General features: G+C 38.8%; 1 pseudogene; it reads right to left on the bottom strand.

Moving 5' to 3' along the window:
• Nucleotides 1–5,468: 5,468 nt before the first annotated feature.
• Nucleotides 5,469–6,377, bottom strand: LOC124244569 (olfactory receptor-like protein OLF4; annotated as a pseudogene).
• Between the last annotated feature and the right edge of the window lie 20 nt (nucleotides 6,378–6,397).

The following is a 6,397-nucleotide window of genomic DNA, read 5'->3' as shown; positions in this document are numbered from 1 at the left end:
TACAAAGTGCATAGGATTCTACTCATGCATTTATCTAAAAGTGTATGAATATATATGTGTGCATAATATAGGAACTGAACTTATAAAGGAAATTAAGAACTTAAGGAACAAAGTGTCAGAGAATGAAATTAGGTTAAGTATAGTGGTTTCAAAAGACAACTGTATGTAACAAAATTGAATGAAAATCTACAGTTAACATATAAAGACATGAAATAGTGATAATTTAATGACAGCAACATGGTCACTAACATAAAATTAAACTGCAAAAGTCTTAGAAATAAAAGTATAACAGAAGGCTTTTAAAATGTGGGGAGAAAGCAGTATCTCAGTTACAATTCCATTTTATATAAGGATACATCCATATCTTTTATGGGTGATCTTCAGTCAAGTGTAAATAAAAATGCCTTCCAGATGATGGCTGAAGATGAGGCAACTTTCAGAAATAGATCTAATCACAAAAGGTCAAAAGGAGCAATAAGGAATAACAGAGATGTGAAAACTTATTGGAAAATGTATAATGTTTGGTGTATTAGCATTAAGGATGCAGAACTTTCACTATCATTTCTGTCTAAAGCAATGAGTTGCAAGTGAAGAATGCTAAAGTGACAGCTCAATTCTTTCAGAAAAACATAAAAAGCAATGGAAAAAATGTATTATGACTCACTGATAGATTTGACCACACAAAATTTATATACACTCACAATTCCCCTCGAAGCACATCTATCAATACATACAAGAACTAGATGGCCAGCAGCCAATGTGTGAAAAAATATTCCAATTCTTTGTTGAAAGAATTCAATAAAAACCAAGAATAAAAGTACCTCATTCCAAGATATAAAAGCAAAGAACTCACACAGATAATTTGCCGTAAGAAAATAAATGACTAACAGAGACACATATATGTTCAACATCACAGGTAATGAAATAACTGCAAAGTAAAACTGGTTAGCACACTGCTTTTGAACTATTAAAATTTTTTTTTCATGTGAATGCCCAGAAAGAGAGAAGATACTGGGAAATGTGTGTCTCACGTACTGCTGTTATAAGGATGTTTTTGCAAACATTCTTTGTTCTGGATCTTCCTCATCAATACAGAAACATAGGCAAATATGCCCCATCTCAAAATTCTTTTTAAAATGCGCTCACTTCACTTTAAATCCCTCCGTGTCTAACATCGTGTTTCTCTACTCCAGTTAGTTGATAAGATCCTTGGACTTAAGCTCTACTTTTACTGGAGGCACTTTATGCCTCTTGTTTCCTCTTCAGGTTGGACTTCCACTACTATCACATAATTGGCATCACTGAACCTTGCGTTACTGATTTCAATGTTCACTTCTCTTTTTAGCCTCATAAAAACACATTGATATACTAATCAAGCAGGCAAGCAAACACAGTGACCTCTGGGCTCTGGGCTAGGCTGGACTGGCTCTCAGGTGACCTCAGGTAAATGTTTTTGGCTTCCATTCTCTCTTATCCTCTCCTGCAGTGTCTATTGGGCTCTCAGACTCACCTGGATGGGATCTCTGAGAGCAGGGTCTCCATGTCGAAGTCTGAATTCCTCTCTGGATGGTTAACGATGGGGATTGAAGCTCTCTCCCAGACAAGACAGCAGGAAGGGGTCAAGCATTGGTCCAGAACCAGACTCAGGAGTGCAAAAGAAACAACCATGACTCCTACAACCCAAACTGCAAACCCTGAGGGACTGAGCAGAGGAGATATTTACAGCTCCCTATGTCTGCTCATTAGGCACATTTTCCTCTTGTTACTCCAACCTCCAAGCACATGATGTCCCTGTGGGATGCTGATCTGGGCAGAAAGGAATTTTTCCTGCAGTTTCTCTGTTCCCAGGAGACCAGGTTCTAAGCCAGGTAAACTCAGTTGTTATTACTCCTTCTCCATTGAATCAGCTGCCTTCCAGAGGTAAACTCCTAGCACTTTATCCCAACCCTGTTTTCTCTGAAGTCTAAGACTGAGGACTCTAACTCCCTACTCATCAAAGTATTGGATCATCAACGTATTGACTGGTGGTAAGAACAAAACCTATAATAGCCTTAAAATATTATTCTTCCCCTCTTTATGAGAGGGACAACTTTGTTTCTTTAATATAAAACTTTGGACACTACACTCCTTGGCTTCTGACACTCTTGCCAAAACTATTAAGAATGTTCTATCTCAAGTTAAAAGCCATCTTTGATTCCCCTTCTATAAAAGATTTTAATTATAGAAGATATATTTAGATATTTTATGCATCGTAACCTAGCTTAGCACATTGTAGGGATCACCTGGTTTAATCTTTAGAAAAGCCCATTCTATGAGGTAGTACTATCATGCACTCCATTCTCAGGAATGAGGCTCAGAGGGATTTAATGTTCTGCTCAAAGGTAAACTGAATACACATTGGAGGCTTGACTGGAATTCTGTTAGGATGCTTCCAGTTCTCAAACTCTGAGACAGAGATAATTTTGCCCATGGGGATATTCAATGATGAGTGAAGGGATCCTGACAAACACTCACAATGCTCTGGACAGAGCCCAACACAAATCCTTATCAAGCCCCAAATGTCAACAGTGAGGGGGCGAGGAATAATCCTACACCAGCACTCATCTAACTTCATTGTGCTTAACAATCATCAGTAATTTTAGTTCAAATGCAAACTCTGATTCAGCAGGTGGTCTCGAGGACCCTGCATTTGTAACAAGCTCCCAGGTGGTGTTGGTGCTGCAGGTCCTGGTCTGTGGATCTTACTTGGAATATCAAGATGTGTTTCTGTGTTAATTTCAGGTGTAGACAGTTTTAGGTTTTCTCCACCAAAAAAAGGCCTTGTATATAATTTTGAAAGAAAACTGGTTCACTCATTGTAGAGGCTGTGATAAATTCTGTTTGATTCCTTTATATAAGGTTGCTTGAGTGTCATCAAATAATATACATCTGAAAAAGACTTTGTAGGAGGCAGAATAAGGGCCTCAAAAGATGTCCACATCCTAACCCAAGAAGTTTTGAAGATGTTATTTTACAGAGCGAAGGGAAATAATGATGCAAATGAATTGTTTTCTAACCATTGATTTTAAGTTTAAAAGATTAGCGTGAATTGTACAGGTTAATGTAATACAACCATCATGGTCCTCTAAATATGGAAAGAGAGGACTTAAATTGGAGTCAGAGAGGCATTTGAAAATGCTCTGCTGCTGGCTTTGTAGACAGAGAAAGGGGATGAGCCAAGGAATGCAGGTGCACTAGGAAGTGAATTAAGAAGGAAACGTGTTCTTTCCTGGAGCTTCCAGATGGATCCCAGCCTGGCAGACATCTTGATTTAAGCCCAATGAGACCCGTTTTGACTTCTGATCTCTAGAACTTTAGGGAGAAAAATTGTGTTTTTTAAGCCTAAGGTGGTACCTTCTTATAGCAGCAGTAGGAATCTAACTCAGAGATTTACCCAATAACATTTCATTTGTGGGAACTGAGTTTAAGCCTCTCAGTTCATTCATTTATATAACCTTGGGTAGAGGTATTTCGTGTTGCAATCTTACCTTAATAGAAGAAAAACCAATTAGAGTTAGTGTGGAGATATTTGGCTCCATTAGCTGATACAGTGAATTTCCCATTGCATAAGTGTAAATGTGGTTCTGATTTTCAGGCATTAAGAAAAGAAAAATCTGTTTAATTATATTAATTAATTAATTAATTAATTTATTTATTTTTTAAAGATTAGCCCAAAGCTAACATCTGTTGTCAATCTCCCTTATTTTTCCTTCTCCTCAAAGCTCCCCAGCACATAGTTGCATATTCCAGATGTAGGTCATTCTGGCTCAGCTATGTGGAATGCCACCTCAGCATGGCTTGACGAGCAGTTGATGAGCAGTCCATGCCCAGGATCTGAAATGGTGAAACCCTGGGCCACAGAAGGACAGCAAGAGAACTTAACCGCTCGGGCCAGCCCCGGGAAAAATTCTTTATTGTTAATATTAGGATAACCCATTCTACTTTAAATCTTTGTGTTTAAATTTCTACATTCTTGGAATTTCATGTTGACTTAAATGTTCGTTCTTTTCATTTATTTACCCTCCACCTTACACTAAAGGTTTCTTTCAACATTATAAATGATTCTGTGCTCACGTACATATATGTCTGTGTGTGTAATTATTTGAAAGAGAAATGTATATAAATACACACGGATATGCATTATTTCTTTTGCACAGTAATAAATGTGTGACCACAGGCCAGGAACAGAGTTTGCCACTGCAAAATGTGCCTCTTTGGCGTTAGGATTATTTTGAGCTGATGATTATTAAGAAACAGCAGACACGGGAGAAGCTCTGAAAACCTAATAGAAGTTACCCTTTCAAAAGGGAAATCTATACTTATAAGAAAATGTACATATATAACAACTTTATACTTGTTTGCTTTGCCTTTCCTGGTTGCCTCCCATAACTGATCCATCTTAACCACATGATGTTAAAGCTGCTTTTCTTGAGCAGCTGGTCAGCCAGAAGCACATGCAGAAGAGAAAATTTTAAGCTGCCAATCAAAACTCATCCTGCCAGTGCTTCTGCACACCAGCCAGCCCATCTAATCCCTTAAACTTTACCCCAAACTTTGGACAGGCAAGACAGATTTGAGAGTCTTGCCTCCTGTATCCTTGCTGGTGCACCTTGCAATAAAATTTTTTCTTCTCTGAAAAGCTGATGATGTGCTATATTGGTTTTTTATGTGCATTGGGCATTGGGCCCTCTTGTCTAGTAACAAATGTACGTTTTCATATTTTGCTTCATCTTACCTAAGGTCAACTCTGACTCCAAGGAAATTTATTTATTCATATCTGTCTTTCCATGTAGCTCCCACTTGGAGACATTTTTAATCAATTTTCACCAGTGTCTATGGTAGGCATGGTGAACACCGAGCTGAATAACAGAACAGGATCCTAATGAGTAGGAAAAAAAACACATGATCAGCTATAAAAACAGCATCTTAAAGTCTGCTATCAGGAAGAACAATTAAGGTAGATATACAAAGGAATGATGTTCACAACAGTGAAAGACAGTTATCTCAGATTTTCCTTTGCTATAAACTTATATAAATACCTGTGGTTGTCAAGAACAGCCTTTTTCCATAGGAGTAGTACAACTCATGACTGTTCTCTTAGTCAAACAAAAGAGGAAAAATCAGTATTATATATTTCAATTGAGAAGAAATTATTTTTAAGAGATCCATGTACTCCCTCAGATAAGTGGGAATTTCCAAAAATTTCACATCAAAGGTTGGGAATAACGTTGGGAGAGCAGGAAAACAACAAAGGGAATACCTCTTGAATATCAGAGAGGTCATAAGCTTAATAAGGTGAGTTACATAAATTGTACAGAGAAGTTGGAATCAAAGAAATGAAAATTCCAGGAGAAACTGGAGGCAGCATATTCTACTTCCACAATCTAATACAAATCACAATTTCTGGCTCTGAGCTTTGAGTTCTGAAATCAAGGGCACTTCTTAAACACTACGACACTTGTTCCCTTTACAGCTGCCAACCCAAAGAATGATTTCAGAGCCCTCTTTATGTCTTTCTTCCTCAGACTGTAGCTGAAGGATCTCAGCATCCGTGTGAGCATAGTGTACATCACTAAGGCTGTGGCACTTGATTGTGAGCTGTGGATTGCAGCAGAGCTGAGGTACATACCTAGGTCCATACAATAAAATAAGGAGACAACTGAGAGGTGAGAAGCACAGGTGGAAAATGCTTTATACTTCCTTGAGCTGATGAGATTCCTCGTATTGAAAAAAAAATCTCAAAGCATGAGTAAAGGATCTCAAGAAAGGGACTACCACCTCACAGCACAGCTCCAAAACACACCACTGTGTTATTAAGAAAAGTGTGTGAACAGGCAAGTTCGACCACCTGATTGAGTTCACAAAAAGAGTGAGGAATTTCCACATCTGTACAGAAGGACAGCTGCAACACCGTTAAGCTCTATAACAAGGAATGCAGGACTCTTATGATCCAGGACACCAGAACCAGCAGTGCACAGAGATGGGGGTTCATGATGACCACATAGTGCAGGGGGGGCAGATGACCACAACACAGTCATAGGCCATCACAGTCAGGATGAAGATGTCCAATCCCACAAAGAGTATAAAAAAATACATCTGGATGATGCATCCTGCATAGGTTAGGCCTTTTCTCTGAGTCTGGATGTTCAGGAGCATCTTTGGGATGGTGGTGGAGGTGGAACAGATGTCCACAAAGGACAGGTTGGAGATGAAGATGTACATGGGTGTCTGGAGGTGGGCATCTGAGTGATGGCCAGGATGATGAGCAGGTTTCCAAACACAGTGGTCACATGCAAGGAGAGGAAAAGCTCAAATATGAGTGGCTGCAGTTCTCGATTCTCTAACAATTCCAGAAGAA

Source organism: Equus quagga, chromosome 9 (assembly GCF_021613505.1).
Source record: "Equus quagga isolate Etosha38 chromosome 9, UCLA_HA_Equagga_1.0, whole genome shotgun sequence".
Classification (NCBI taxonomy): Eukaryota; Metazoa; Chordata; class Mammalia; order Perissodactyla; family Equidae; genus Equus; species Equus quagga.
This window is presented reverse-complemented; position numbering and strand designations above follow the sequence as displayed.